Source organism: Triturus cristatus, chromosome 10 (genome assembly GCF_964204655.1).
Source record: "Triturus cristatus chromosome 10, aTriCri1.1, whole genome shotgun sequence".
In the NCBI taxonomy this organism is placed as follows: domain Eukaryota; kingdom Metazoa; phylum Chordata; class Amphibia; order Caudata; family Salamandridae; genus Triturus; species Triturus cristatus.
This window is the reverse complement of record NC_140593.1, coordinates 1,214,212,784-1,214,228,955: the sequence shown is the minus strand read 5'-3', so window position 1 is coordinate 1,214,228,955 and position 16,172 is coordinate 1,214,212,784. Positions and strand designations below refer to the sequence as shown.

The window sequence follows — 16,172 nt, the reverse complement described above, 5'->3', positions numbered from 1 at the left end:
CCACACGACTGGTAAAGCACAGAAAGCCAACGACACGAGCACCAGAAGTCCATCTTGGCCATTAAGTCATTCGTTGTCATCAGGGCGCCATCGGCACGAGCACCAAAGTAAACACAGAGGGTTGAAAGGCTTAAACCGTACTTTGCAGCCACAGGGGTGCAGGACAACAAAATGCCTGATGCTTCTTCACCTGGCAGGGCAGGACATTTACAAATTATTACGTAAGCTGCTGGAAATAGGACCCCCGTTTTTAGGTCTCGCTGAGTCAGCGCACATGCGCTGCCCTGAGAGACATTTAGCAGGTGAGTTTTCAAAGTGCTACTGGCTGGCCTAGCGCTTGCGTTCACGCGAGGGTGCACGCGCGCAGCCGGCCGCCTTCTGTCTTTCACTTTTGCAAAAGTAAAGAAATAGGAAAAAACATCTATTTCTTTACTTTTGCTATAACCGGGGCACCCGCGATTTACTTTGAACATTAAAAGTAAAGCGCGGGTGCCGCGATTATAGCAAAAGTAAAGAAATAGAAAAAAACATCTATTTCTTTACTTTTACTATAATCGCGGCACCCGCGCTTCACTTTTAATGTTAAAAGTAAAGCGCCGGTGCCACGATGCTTGTTGTAGCTTTATATCCTCCACCTGGTCTACTATTTCTCTCCCGCTAAACTTTTTTGCGTGTGTCACGCACAGTAGTTTGCTGCCAATGCTTGTGTTTTTCTTTTGTATCCATGGCACATAGGGGTACATTTTCTAGTGCTCCTTTAGAGATTACTTCTTGTAAAATGCAACGTCACATCTCTATGTATAACGGTGCTCTTGTAAATGGGACGGCTAAATCGAAATGAAACGCTCGTTTTATCAGACCTATGCAGGCTAAGACTAAATACCGTGCATCGTTATTTTCACCCCAGAATATTATACAAATTTATAGAGAAAGTGTTTATTAATGTTTTATAATCTTGTTTAGAGTGCAATTAGAACGCATAAGGAGAGCTGGCTTCCTTCACACTGCTGATGTTGGGTTGAATACACCAGAATATTAATCGGCACTGTTTCAACTAGCAGAAAACAAGTACAACAAACCTTCAGCCAGCAAATCTCCATCACCCTCAGGAAGCTTGAAGAGCCCGTCAACCTAACCAAGACTCATCACACACAGCAGAGGAAGAGCCCATCAACAGAGGATGAGTCCTTCAGTCATAGGATGACTAGAAGCAGAACTTGAATCCCACAAGCGCAGAAAGCAAATGGATTCTGTCGGAAGATCAACACAACACAACACATGCCACGTGTCACTCAAAAATGTTTAACTCTTCAGCAAGCCAAGCTTCACTTACACCTAGAGAAAGAGACCGTCAGCAGAGCAGGATGTACACACAAAAGAGAACGCCCAAAAGCTACCCCCCGGAGGAGCAAGCTTCCCTTGCATAAAGAGTAGAGAGAGAGAGAGTTTAGACAGAGAACAGGCCTAGCTTTTCAGCTTAAAAACTTTCTAAACAATCTGGTAACAGACAGCCACCACCCTGTAAGCAGGGTGCCCCCCCCGGAGAGAGCAGTGCGAATACAACAGGCCCCACAAGACCAATGAGGGCCTGCAAAGAGAAAATAAAAAAACAAAAGAAAATTGCATTTTAAATATTGCACCGGGCTACCTCTTGATATTCCAGTTTTCAAGGAAAACAGTTACAAATGAAAGAGGAGCGCTTTGCTAATGGTAAATAAATCCCGATTTTGGAGAGCGAGTTAGGGCTGGGTTGAGGAAGAAAGGGAGGTGTTTTAGCTAAGAGCTGCACAATGGTAGCATGCGATTTCATAGGCCCCACTTACTTTGAGACCATGTTCTCGGTTGCCCCCCGCAGCAAACGCCTGTCGGTTTCTTTTTACAATCCGCTGCATTTACCAACTAAAAGAGGCGGGGGCTCGCCCCAGTCACAGTCTGGAGGTCGCTTCAGAGATGCAGACTGACATGTAATGACATTGAGACGCCCGTGAGACTCACAAGGAGGAAAGGATCCGCAGAAGTAACATTAGGGGCAGCTTTGAGGGGTGCTGCCAACAGCAAGAGCTTAATCTTGAAAAGGTTAACCCTTTACCCTTTAGTTTTCTTGTTAGGTCTCGCCTGACCCAGCGCATGCGCTGGTCTGGCGAGACTTATTGAGAGGGCTCCAAAAAGTGTTACCAGGCCAGCCTAGAGCTACAGTGCATGTGCGCGGGGGCGCGCGCCGCGGTTTACCGCGATTACTTTCACTTTCGGCCGCTTTGATGTTTGATCGTGATCGCGATCACTTTCACTTTCGCGGCCGCTTTGCATAGCCAATAGGTCTCGCTTTTGGGACCTTATAAGTGTTTAGTTATGCAACTGTTGCATGGCTAAACACTTACAAGGTCCCAAAGGCGAGACCTATTGGCTATGCCAATGCTTGTTTTTGTTTTGCAGACGTGTTGCCTTAGGCTTGCTGCACAGTGGTACTAGAATCTACAAGCATGAAACAAGTACTGATAAAGACAAAACGTCTGGGTGGCATTGGGGTTTCTTAGAAGGGGCTGGTTAATAAGTAAGGCGGGCCTCTAATGATGCCCAGGTTACATATTTTAATTCCTTTCTCATGGAGATGCCCATCTGACCATCCTTCTGTGACTGATGTGTGAAAGAAAGGCACTCTACACACGCATTAGTCTACACTACATATGGAGAAGTACAACGCTGGGGCATAGACTGTTCAGCTGGGTCCCTCATGACAGTGCAAGAGCTGAGCACAGACACAGCTCCTTCAAATTCAATGGTTCATTGGTTACAAAAAACAGATGATGTAGAATTGGGCACAGTTACACAGCCTTTCAAATGGAGTCGAATCCGTGCTCTCCAAGAGCTCCGACTTGACAATAGACCTTTCTACCAAGCAAATGTTGACTCTGCATTTATCACTTACCTCAAATAGGAATTGATGTAAATGACTGTGAGAAGTGGGTGTGCACATTTTTTGTGTCATCAGTTTGTGAACTGAGATATGTATCTCCAAAAAGGGGAGAGCGGACAAATGGCGAGCCCTTATTAAAACATGGAAGTCGTGCGCATCCGCAAATGCATTTGCAAAGGCAACTATATGAGCAGATGTGTGCAAATCATCAGTGAAGATCTACAAGTCCAGCAGCATCTATTAGTCAGAGTTAGTCTCATCTCTCAGATTTAGCCACGGTTGCCCTTTCATAACCTGGCACTGCCCTGCCCACCCCTGATCACAGGGGTCATGAACCCGCTTTTCTTTCTACAGTTACCATCCCTAGCCCTTCCCCCCAACTCCTCAGGTGCAAATATGAAATTAACAGGGCCAAATATGGGACAAGAGATCAACTTTGTGATATCACCATAGGGTCGATTGACACCTGATTTTATTTCCACCACCTATGTAGGTCCGTGAATCAACATACATGCACAAGCCAGGCTTGCACAGGCTTAATTTATTCATGAATATTTCCTATTTTTCAGGTCGAGCCTGGGTAGCACATGCGCTGCTGCGAGCCCTTCAGTAGTGGAGTACTGAACAGAAGCCCCACCCACTCTCCGCCCATATTTGTAATTGGCTTGTGTCATTGTCTTTCATAAACGCTGGCTTCTGATTCATTATTAGGCTTCTTGGCCCCTCCTTGGTACCGCCTTGTCTTCATTTGTTACCTCCCATAACAACTGGACCTTTTACTGGTGTTGTTACATGGTCTGCTTTATATCTTGGTGAGCACTATTTTCTTTAATGCTCTTCCCTTATTCCACCCACGTCGCCCGCTTTAATTTTTTTAGTGTTTACTAATGGCGGTTCGCTTTCACGATAGCAGCTGTGTTTTTTAAACTTATTTATTTTAGCAGCGCGGTCCGCATTTAGCAGCTGTGCGTACTTATTTATTTCTTTATTTTGGCAGCGCGGTCCGTATTTAGCAGCAACGCTTACATATTTATATAAACTTTTACTAGTGCCCATGCGGCGCTTTCACATTCATAGAGGCTGCGTCCCTTTCTTTACACAAACCACATCTAAAGAAAATGACGTGGCTGACATTAAAGTGAAAGTGTGGCATGGGTGCTTTTACCGGAAAAAAAAAAATCTGTTTGTCAACTTGACAAACAGATGCTTTTTTGAGGGAGGGGAACCCCCTTGCCGTGGTTTCACTTTAATGTAGGACAGCCCTTCATGAATGTGAAAGCGCTGCATTGGCACTAGTCAAAAAATACCAAATATTTGCAATGCAATAGGTCTCGCATTTGCGAGAGTTTAAGCTATTGCATTGCCAATAGCTTAAACTCTCGTTAATGCGAGACCTATTGCATTGCAAATGCTTGTATTAAGAGACGGCCATGGTGGCCCAGCCATGCTGCACCCGCCTCTCTTGAGACCTGCAGACCTGCATCCCGGAGCGGTCTTCACAGAAATGTTCATTTCTTTAAAGAACCGGACGATTTCCTACTACAGACAGCACAGCACTACATGAGCGCTGCACCATCACGCACCTTGTCTCGCGAGAGAGCACTGCAGCACCAGGTCATAGTTTAAACAAGAATTGGCATAGCCAATAGGTATCGCCTTTGGGGCCTTATAAGTATTTAGTTATGCAGCACAATATAGGGAACAATCACTACAAGAACCAGGCAAGTCGAAGCAAGACATCTTAACACCCTAGGAAGCTGAAACGAACTGTCAAAGGCAAGGGTGTGACACATGAAGGCGATCTGAAAGTGCATACCAAATCACCAAAGCAAACACTCTCCAAAAGAAGGGCGTAGAGGCCATATCGACCATGTGGGTGCTGCAGGGGACTGTTTCCACATGACTACCAGCCAGTGGCAAGAAATGTTTGCAAGTGTGAAAAGGAATCACTTCACGAAGCTATGCAGATCGTCCTGCCCCCAGCAAGAAAATACAGCAAATTTTGTGGCACCCTCAGCAGGTGACACAACTGAAGAAAATCTGGACGATGACGAAAGAGAAGGCACTGTGCAAGTGGTGTATACCAACAACCAATTCCGGACCTGTTCACGATCTATGCCAAATGTCAAGTGTTGACAGGAGATCGACCAGCAACTGCCATCATCAACATATGGTATCCACAAACACTGTGGTCCAAGACATGTATGAGACTTTGGCTTATCAGTCGACCATCAAACTCACCAAGGTGAGAGTGTACGCTCGTGGGCATCCAAATCCCCTCCCACTGCAGCCATGTCTGGCACGGACATTACGGACAATGATGTAACCACATCAGTTATGGCATATGTGATGCAGGGAGGAGCAAGCATGCTACTGAGCGGCCTCACAGCCGAAAGACTGAATGATTCAGCTCACACAAAGGGGCCTTATTACGATGAGAGTCGATAAGCCTCCGACCTCAGGTCGGAGGCTTTCTGAGCCTCATTGTTGGTTTAACTTCCAACTATCTAATTACAATCTAGGCGAACGAAAGTGAAACCGGACGGTCATTCCAGCTGGATTCTGACCGGCTCAAGGAGCCCATTGGCCAGTCGAGGACTGTCCCGTAATCGCTATGGACAGGGTTTCCGCCGTAGGGATTAAGATGCTCGGTTTCTGACAGGCTTCACATGCTGGGCTTTCTGACATGGAAAGCCTGTCCGAAAGAGAGTTTGGGGGCCCCTAGTAGGGCCCCTTCTCCTTGCGGCCTCCAGTTGGAGGCCGAGGGGGCACCTATGATGCCCCCCTGTTAATCTCTGCACCGTGAGGCAGGCACCTTGAGGTGCCTGCCACGCAGTGCAGGGATTAACAAAATCTCCCACTTCTCTATGGGAGAATGCGGTCGCCTTGTAATTGCGGTGTCAGGACTGTCAACCGGAGATCGGTCGGTCCCGCGACGGTGTCAGTCGGAGGCAACTCCGACCAACATTGTAATTGAGCCCTGTGTGCACAACACATCGCCTCCCAAGACCCTCTAAAGAACTCTTTCTTGGAATTGGATGCCTGAAGCAGAAAATGCTGAAACTCCAAATGGACCTGTCTGTGCATCCCATGGCTTTGTGACACCGCTGGGTGACGTTCCAGGTTTCTCCCAAAGTAAAACTCCGGAAATTTGAAGCGGAAGACATCATTGAAAAAGTGGATTGCCCCACTCTCCGGCTTTCACCAATTGTTGCGACCCACCCACAAGCACAAGCAACCAGTGGGGATGAGGCTCTGCGTAGAGATACCTCTCCCAAATCTGCCAACCTGGCTGGAGAGACACCACCCTCACTGTGGGCTATCCAGTGAGTGAAATAACAAGGTCCTGCTGGTTCTCCAAGATGGACCTCTGATATCGCCAAATCTGGTTGACCTGGGAGTCCCGGTACATTACCACCTTCTCTACTAACCTACAACTCAGCAGGTACAAAAGACTGAATTTGTGAATGTTCAGCACGGCAGAGGTCTTCCAGAGAATCAAACGGGAAGTCCTGTCAGGGCTAACAGGTTATCAATGTGAGCAACAACATTTTGGTCTCTGCCCAACCAAGAAGGAGCAGCCCACCCACCTTTGGGAGGTACTCCAGAGACGCAACCTGTGGTCCTCCCCTCCACGGAGAGAAGTGTGTGCTTCTGAGACCGAGCCCCAGCCTCTGGGGATTCCACTTTTCAGGAGAGGGAGGTGCCCACAACCCTGCCAAGGTGAAGGACATAACATCAGCACCTGCCACGTCCTCTGTGCTCGAAGTAAGAAACATCATGGGCATGGTGAACTATTGAGGGTGTTTCATCAAAAACCTGACAGCCCTCACCGCTCCTTTTCTGGAACTTACACAAGAATTGATCACTTGCATGTGGGAGGAAGAAAATGCTGCATTTTTGCAGAACACCAACGATGCACTGTCTGAAGAGACCACCCTGGCCCACTTTAATCCAATAAAAGAAAGAAGGCTATTGGTGGATGCCAGCCCCACAGGAATAGGGCAGTTTTAGCACAAAGATACATCTATGGGGAGTGGGCACCAGCAGCCAATGCCAGCAGTCACCCCCCCCCCCCAATGAACCAATGTATTCCTAGATTGCAAGAGGGGGCTATCCCATCCACCGGGGGTGCCAGCACGTTCACTAGTACTAGGGTATCCACACTCACTCTTCAGGGCTGTAAGTGGGATTGAAAAAACTCGGGTGGTGGGGGGGGGGGTCCCTCGAAGGAGCGTGGCCAATATAATTAAGGGCGTGGCTTAAAAATATTTAAGCTAAAAATCTGTGCTTAGCATAGTGTGCCTTTCATCTGGTATTTTGGCGCTTCTGTCAATGCATTCAGATAAATAATACAGCAAGTAACATTACACCTACAACTAGCCAGAGCTACTGGCTTTGTCAGTGGTTGTTAGTTGCATATAATAAATAAGCAACAACTACATCTTCATAGTATAGCATATTGGAAATGCTTCAGTTCTGAAATGATGAGACTGTGAAAGAACTATAACGAGTCTCTTTGAAGTCACATCAAAGGCAGCGAAAGGGGGCGCTGCTGCAGAGTTAAGATGTATTTTTTTCATCCTAAATTGAGGGCAAAAATGGAGAGCCGGATAGGGACCCGTCTTAGCAATTGCTTTTTAGAACTGCCTGTGCTCAACACTGGCAGGACCTGGCCCAATTAAAGTCCTGATCCTCTTATTCCCTTGTTCTAAGGTTCCGTCCCTAAGTACTCCTTTTGTGGGAAATACAAGCCATGATCTCAGAACCCTGCAGGCTACCGATCAAGCCATCCTTGGTCAGCCACGGGCAGTACTTAATTTGGAAAAATAAATACAAGTGCCAGGGGTCTCATCAGGAGGCCTCTGCAGCTTGCACCACCCTTTGCCCCTGCCACTACTGCCAATGACAGTGCCAAAACAACTACTTACCATCAAACTTCTACAAGCGTGAAAAATCTTTTTATTCTATGCCCCCAAAGCTATAAGAATGGCTTGAGTGGCGGGTATCATTCATTTTTAATGCATAGTGAATTCATAAACAACTGTTTTGCTAATCTCGAAGTCAAACAGCGCCTCCATGTGGCAGACTGTCATAAGTGCTGGTGTTGACAATTAAGTGCTGGTGCCAGCACCGGAAACCACCATCACAAATTAAGCACTGGCATGGGTGAAGAACAAACATGCGCACAAGAAACAGGGGAGTATGTACGATTTGTAGGGGACGTAGCATGGTCTTGCGGGGGGAAAAATGTGATAATCTTGCCACGGGTAAAATATGCCCTAGGAATTAAACAGGAGTGGATCAATTTAACCCGTGCATTCATGGAGACCTTCTGGAGGCCACCTTTACCCAGTCTCCATCGCCAATGGGTGTCGCCACGTCCTCTGTCCATGTGCCTTTCACAGCGTCCAGTACATGTATGGTGTGCGACATCAGGCCATACTATTCTATACTTTATTCTACGGTAATAGTGTGAAAGAGCACGAGTATAGAATATTGAATGCTACGGAGTTTTATTTGTGGTGATCGCGTGGTTTTTAGGTCTCGCATACGCAGTGCGCAAGCGCTGCTTAGGGGATGACCTCTTGGAATCGCTCTGTACTTTCTTGGAAACTCGTGCATGTTTTGCACTGTTTCCAATGAATACTCGTGCATGCAGAGCATTTGCCTTGCGGGAGCGAGCAGCGGCACCATCTGTTTGCAATTATCGCGCCTGCCGCTGCTCGCTCCCACAAGGCAAACGCTCTGCATGCACGAGTACTCTTTAACTTTTGCGGCCGGGGTGCCGCGCTCGTCTTGGTTTTTTTGCAGAGCTATACTCCACACTAAAATCGCCAGTTACTTTAACATCATCCGTGGGGGATTTCTACGGCGCTGTTTAGTCATTCAGGGTTTGGCACGCTAGTTGCTAGTCTGAGACTGAGACACAGCCCAGAACGGCCAGTTTCTTAATAGCTTAACAACCTATGTACACTATAAATTAATTTGCTCGCCTTGATGCAGTTTGAGGCACGTTCGCTTCAGCGTGAGGCAGCTGTTTTTGGATAACGTTAGGTAATTCATTCAAACACCAAAACAGGTATATCCTCGCCTGAATGTTCCTGCTGCCAGTCTTTCTAACGAAGACACAGATTGGAGGTACGCACCCATTACTCGGAAAAAGTGTCACTACCAGAAACTGTTTTCGTGCTACTTGGTAGCAGTGAGAGGCGTTCCAGCCAGACAAAAACATCTGCTTTAATTACAAGTGACACGTCCCAGCAGTAATGGAATCCATAATTCTGAGTGTCCGTCTGTGCAGTCAGTGCCAGCTTTGTGCCTTCTCTGCCAGGCCTCAGTATGGGAGACTTGGAGGTGAATGAATGGGGAGGAGGAGGGCGCCGATTGACAACAATGATAGCCTCTTGCTCTGATGCTAAATATCTTAATTATCATAAGCGGTGCTTAATTTGTGAGAGCCAGAGTTCTCGATAGGAGGCCACTGCAGCTTGCTCCACACATTGACCCTGCTATACTGCCAATGACAACACAAGTACTATCACACTCCTCAAAGTATGACAATTTGGACTATTTCATGCCCCCATTCTATAATAATGGATAGGGCGGCAACAATAGTCATTTTTAATGAATATTGAATTAATAAATAACTGTTGTTGTGGTCATCTCTAAATTAGCCAGACAGCGCCATCTTGTGGCAGAACTTGTGTGTCAGAGACTACCGACTCCAGATCTCCTAGGTAGCTCTCAGGACACGATCATTACTATTAGGTCACACATTTCATTTCCATAGGTCTGTGCGGTCTGACTCCGTTAGGACTGGGACTTTAGACACTGGCATTGTCTAGGGAGGAAAAGACGCCACAGAGAACCGGAAGGCAACTTCTCGGTCTCGAAACTCATAATAGATTTACTGAAGAGAGTTGACAGGGCAGGTCTGGTCCTTTAAAGAGCCACCCTACTGCCCCTGGAACTAGTTGGTATGGCCTCAGTGCAGTGTGAGGGAGTGGAAACGATCACTTAGCCAGTCACTAGTGAAGTCACCTGGGCAGGGCTAGGAGCCAAAAGCAAACCTGGCAAAAAAAATTCAAACCAGCACCTTCACTTCTTCCCCACTATGTTTCCATTTTTTTTGTGTCTCTCTCTCTTCTCCCTCTCCATGATCTCACCCCGTACACTCTCTTTCTTGCCTCCGTATCACTTTGATTATGTCCCCGCTGTGCCCACTACAGTAAGTGGTCTTGGTACTTTAAAAAGACTCCAGCTCAGTGGGAAATGGGGTAAAGGGCCAGCCCGGCCCTGCCTTGCACTACCCTTCAAGTGTCCTAGGACTTTTACTGCATGACGTCCACTGATGCATGCAACACGCCAGTATATTTCCCCCAGTGAATTTGCTACTTATTGCTTCTTACTTTACACCTGAGCTCACCCCTCCCTCACCCCGTACCATGTTTTTGAGTGCCACCCTTCCCTGAGCATTTGTTGCTGTTACCAGGAACAGCGGCTTGAAGGGACGGCTGAATGGATTGAATTTGTGGCAAAACTCCTTTATTTTTCTCTCATTTGGTTTGACCAAGTTTATTCCTTTGGCCTCTATATCTCTTCTCTGTAATGTTAATTTCCTTTTCCAATCTGCACTTGCTTCACAGTAAAATGTAATCCCGCTGTGTGTTGCAGATGGGGAGACATATCAGGAGGGTCTCAATGTCAGTAAGAGTGCATACCCCCGGCTACTCACCCAGCCCAGACGTGCCATTGGCGCCTCTCCTTACGCATCGTATATGGTACCAAAGCTTCCCTCTTCATCGGCGCCAGCCTTGCCAGTTTCACATACGTCATGATGCCAGCTTCTCGCCACCCAATAGTGAAAGCCAGACTGGTCACCGGTACAAGAACCGCTCCCTGGTCCCTAGTGCCACCTTCCTACTTTACTCTGCCCACCGAGTCCAGCATCCTGCCTTCCACAGGTTTACAACTTGAAAGATTTGTAAATCTCCGCTTCTCTTATCCCAGTTTAGCGGTACTCTCTTTAAAAAAGATGAGTGCCCCTGCTTGACGTGATGGCCGTGCCTTCCGGTTTCACACAACTTTGCAGGAGGTGCATTAACCCACTGTGCTATCTTACCAACAATCACATTTATTTATTTTAACATCAAAAAGCAGTGAGTCCACAGAAGCACTACATTCTTAAGAGCAATTAATCACGATAGAAACTCGTAGGAAATAAAAATACCTGATACATAAATAATAAAAAGAACATAAAACCCTCCCCACAACCCAAGAAGCGATGATTAAATTGGTCCATAATCAAGGTCACTCCAAACAGCAAATGCAATTAACTGCACATGTCAAGTGCTATAAGGAACTATTAACATGGTGCAGACTCCCTGGTTATAGTTTTAAACAAGCATTTGCAATGCAATAGGTCTCGCATTGACGAGACTTTGAGCTATTGGTATTGTAAATGACAATTCTTTGTATTTATGTGTTGACTTTTAAAACATAAATATAAGTCATTGTCATTTACAATGCCAATAGCTTAAACTCTCGCAAATGCGAGACCTATTGCATTGCAAATGCGTGTTTAAACTGTCTATGTCATGGGACAGTTCCGTGTTACAAGACAATAGAACGAAAAGGGATTCCATTTACAGCATATGCAAGCATTATATAACACAGCATAGTGAACATCTACGAATACAGCGCAGCATAATGTGGCGCTACCTGTAATTAACCGTGAAAGTGATCCAACAAACAAATGATGGACGGAATGCTGACAATGCAGACATTCTCCCCCAGTCAAGAGATCTGGGTTAAATCCATCGTTCTTTTGCCCACTACGCCACTGCCCACTACGCCACCCCAGTTCAGACATGGCCATATGCAAATCAGTCTTGACCCTGTGCCTCATGGGAACAGTCCAGCCCGAACTGCCAAGCGATGTCTTCCCTGGACAGGAAACAAGCATCCTAGGACCGGTTTCTGGCTATCAGCCGTCATCAGCCAGGATAGCTTGACTCCAGTGGCGTAGTGAGCACGGCTCCCACGTCTGGGAATACCCATCCCACTTAGGGCGAAAAGCGTTACAACAAACAAATGATGGACGGAATGCTGACTCCAGTGGCATGGAGAGCAAGGGACTCACGTCTGAGCATACCCTTCCCACTCGGGGTGGCAGTTCGGGCTGGACTGTTCCCATGAGGCACAGGGTCAAGACTGATTTGCATATGGCCATGTCTAAACTGGGGTGGCGTAGTGGGCAAAAGAACGATGGATTTAACCCAGATCTCTTGACTGGGGGAGAATGTCTGCATTGTCAGCATTCCGTCCATCATTTGTTTGTTGTAACGCTTCGTGAAAGTGATCGCACTACACCTCTCAGGCAAAAGCGCCTCGAAGCTAGCCTGTTGGGAGCTATAACGAAGACACAGCATGCTTACTTTAGATTATCTCATATAGTCTGAAATGGGTTATAAATCCTTGAACACCCCACCTCTCTTCGTTCCGCCGTATCCCACTCCCTCTGTACCCCCCCCCCGCGTCACACAAAGGAATTTGAAACCGGCGCCGGCGTCGCCTTCGTTGCCCGACCCTCCGGGCCCCGAGTTTCCAGGGTCCCGCGGAGCCGGTGGTAAAGAGCGGGCCCCGTTTCAGCGCCAAAGGAAGGAAGGAGGCAAAATTCAAACCCGCAGCGAGTTTCCATGAATGGAAAGCGCACGGCCGCCGCCTCTTTTAACGAGTTTAACTGTTGCCTGGACGTTTTAAGCAGTAAATGTGAATGTCGACCGGTTCTCATCGCCCGTAATACTTCTGGCTTCGAAGCGCTCCTAATCTGAGTGGGTAGAGTGAACTCAGCCCTAGCTTTTTGCCCAGGATAACACAATGCTGTCTAGCAGGCTGGCTAGGATTCAAAGGCAGGGGTCCAGAGTCCATTAACTCACAGCCCAAAACCGAATCACAAATCGAGCAGTGTACACACGTCATTGCAAGACCATAGTACAGCCATTCTCGACATTAAGAACTGTAGTGTGCGGAGATTCCCGCTAAAAAAAGATGTCAGTGAGTGATGCCAAGGTACGCGAGCCAACGGGTGACACCGGAGATGGAAAGGAGCCGATGCCAATGGGACCCTTTAATAACGCCAAGACACCTGCTTGACATGTGGCTGACTGGCCCCAGCTCTGCCAGACACCCAGAGGCAGGCGCGCAACACCCATTGGACTCGCAGCGCTTCAGCCCCCCCCCCCGTCGTGTGTGGCAGCCCGGGATGAGACAGCTTCCCGGCGCGCACACAGCCGCACCCGAGCACTTCAGAGGTCTTTAAAAGACCATTTGCATGTAAATGAGGCCTCGCTGGTGTTTCACCCCTTCTAAGAGCCCCCGCAGCTCCACTCTGCCTATTGCTTAAAGTTCAGCCCCCCCGAAATGTTTTCTTAGCCCCCGCCCCCCCCCCCCCCCCCCCCCGAAATTTGGCTCTAGTTGCGCCTCTGCCCAGAGGAGTTGTGTCTCTAGAGTGTCTTTTACAGTCACACTTGCACGTAAGGCACGAGTGACTCTAGTCTGCACCAGCCTCGCTGTCCTTCAGAATCACTCCTGCAAGCGTGACATGAGTGACTCTGCATCGGACTTACCGTCCTTTAGAGTCACTCCTGCAAGCAAACATAAGCCACTCTGCACCAGCCGACCTACCCGTTAGAGTTACATCCAAGTGACCCTGCACTAGCCATACCGCCCCTTAAGTCACTCCTGGTAGCGTGACATGTGACTGACTACATCAGCCTTACTGTCCTTCAGAGTTAATCCCGCAAGTGTAACATGTGAGTGACTCTGCACCAGCCGTACTGGCCTTAAGAGTCACTCCTGGAAGCATGAAACGAGCCACTTTGCACCAGCCTTACTACCCTTAGAACCACTGCCGAAAGCATGAAACGAGTGACCCTGTACCAGCCTTACCACCCTTAGGAGTCACTCCTGCAGGCCTGGCATGTTACTGACGGCACCCGCCTTACCACCCTTTAGAGTCACTCCTGCAGGCCTGACACGAGTGACTCTGCAATGCCTTTCTGCACTTTATAGTCACTCCTGCAGCATATGAATGACTGCACCAGCCTTACTGACCTTTAGAGTCACTCCTGCACGTAAGGCACGAGTGACTCCGCACCAGCCTTACTGCCCTTTAGAGTCACTCCTGCACGTAAGGCACGAGTGACTCCGCACCAGCGTTACTGTCCTTTAGAGTCACTCTGCAGGCCTGACACGAGTGACTCTGCACCAGCCTTACTGTCCTTAAGAGTCACTCCTGTGCACGTAAGGCACGAGTGACTCCGCACCAGCCTTATTGCCCTTTAGAGTCACTCCTGCAAGCGTGTGACATGAGTGACTCTGCACCAGCCTTACTGCCCTTTAGACTAGAGTCCCTCCTGCAGGCCTGACATGCGTGACCTCACCAGTCCTGCTATCCTCTCAGGCACCGTCCTCTGCCTGGTATGTGACTGACTCCTATCCAGCCCCACTGGCCTCTTATAAACGCTGCCGTTCGAACGGGTGAGCGGTGGACTCTTCCCCAGCACTACCGTCCTTCCGTCCTGGGAGCCCCTCGTATCCAGTCCCGTCTTACCTCCCGCGGCCGGTGCAGCGTCTCCCTGTCCCGGGGCAGGTCACGGGCTCCCGAACTTGTCCCGGCTGGAGGGCGGGGCCGCCTCAGGCGCATGCGCGACCATTGGCCCCGCCCTCCCCGCAGGCCACACTTTATTATATTTATATGAATTATGTATGTTTTGGCAGCTGACGCGCGCCTGCCTGCTGGATGTCTGAGTAACCAATCAGGTGGGTGAGGGCGATGGGCTGTCCAATCAGAGCCTCTGCCCGCCCACCCTGCAGAGTCTGAGACTTGCCTTCTTGCTCTGGAGGGGAAGTGAGTGAGTGAGGGTAGGGTGACCAACTGACATGGGTGCAAATTCAGGACAGTGAGTGTAAAAATTCAGGACAAGGGGTCAAAATTCAGGACAAAAATTCAGGACAGGAGGTCAAAATGCAGGACAAAAGGTACGTTTTACAGACATATCAGAGAAGGTTGCGCAATAGTATACAAGTAAGTAAATAGACAACTACTAAAGTACAAGTGAAAATAAGTTTATATTAGGTTGAGACAATTGTGCACTTCATGGTTTGTCAGTGTGCGCGCAGCTTTAAGCAAATGTGCAGGTCTTTTTGTGGTAACAAAACCGCCCCCACCTTTCCAGCTCCCAGAGAAAACGCCTGATGCCCGGTTCGGCCAGTCTGGCCTTGCTACCACCCTCCAATGGCGCCCCTCATCTTCACATAGACCCTCTCTCATGTGTATTTAATTTCTTCTATAGTCCTACTCATCCCAAGTATGTGGGGCAGAGTGTAGGAGTGCGTTGTAACACACACATATTATAAAGAGACAATCACTTATATAAATGTGAAAGTCAATGTATAGGAAATGTTGCTTAAGGTAATGGGGCTTACAATGTGTAATCATACTTATCCTTCATTCAGTCTTTCACCATTCATTCTGCCCTTCCATCTGTGCCCGTCCATGTTCAACCATTTACAAACCTATCCATCATGTATCCTTCCATCCATCATTTCACTCATCCATCCCTCAATCCACCCTTTTACTCATCCATCCATCCACCCTTTCACCCTATCCATCCGTACACTCATCCATCCAGTCTTCCACCCATCCATCCATTCACTCATCCATCCAGCCATTTACCTAACCAGCCATCCTTTCACTTACTCATTCATCCATCCAGTCACTCATCCTTCTACCCATTCACCCGTTCAGCCATCCATTTACCCATCCCCCTTTCACTTTCAATTTCAATTCCCCTTTCACTTAGCCATCCATCCTTCCATCCATCCACCCACCCACCCATCCATCTACTCATCCACTCATGAATCCATCCATTGAACCTATCATTCATCCATCCTTTCACTCATCCATTCATCCTTTCACTCATCCATCCACCCTTTCACTCCTTCACTCCTCTATCCATCCTTTTGTCCATCTACCCGTCCTTTCACTCTCATCCAGCCTTACATTCACCCTTTCACTCATCCGTACAGCCATTCACCCTTTCACTTATCAATTCAGCAATCCACCCTTTCACTTATCAATTCATCAATCCATCCATCATTTCACTCTTCCATCCACCCATTCTCTCGCCCGTCATCCACCCTTTCACTCATCCATCAATCCATCATTTCACTCATCTATCCAGCCATCCAT

At 48.1% G+C, this 16,172-nt stretch overlaps 1 protein-coding gene across 1 annotated transcript in view; it reads right to left on the bottom strand.

Moving 5' to 3' along the window:
• Window positions 1–14,639, bottom strand: part of LOC146797090 (deoxyribonuclease-1-like 1) — a 105,542-nt gene extending 90,903 nt beyond the window's left edge. Inside the window, exon 1 of the mRNA XM_085629720.1 lies at window positions 14,532–14,639. The gene's annotated coding sequence lies outside the window, so the exon portion shown is untranslated. The remainder of the gene's footprint in view (window positions 1–14,531) is intronic.
• Window positions 14,640–16,172: the final 1,533 nt, after the last annotated feature.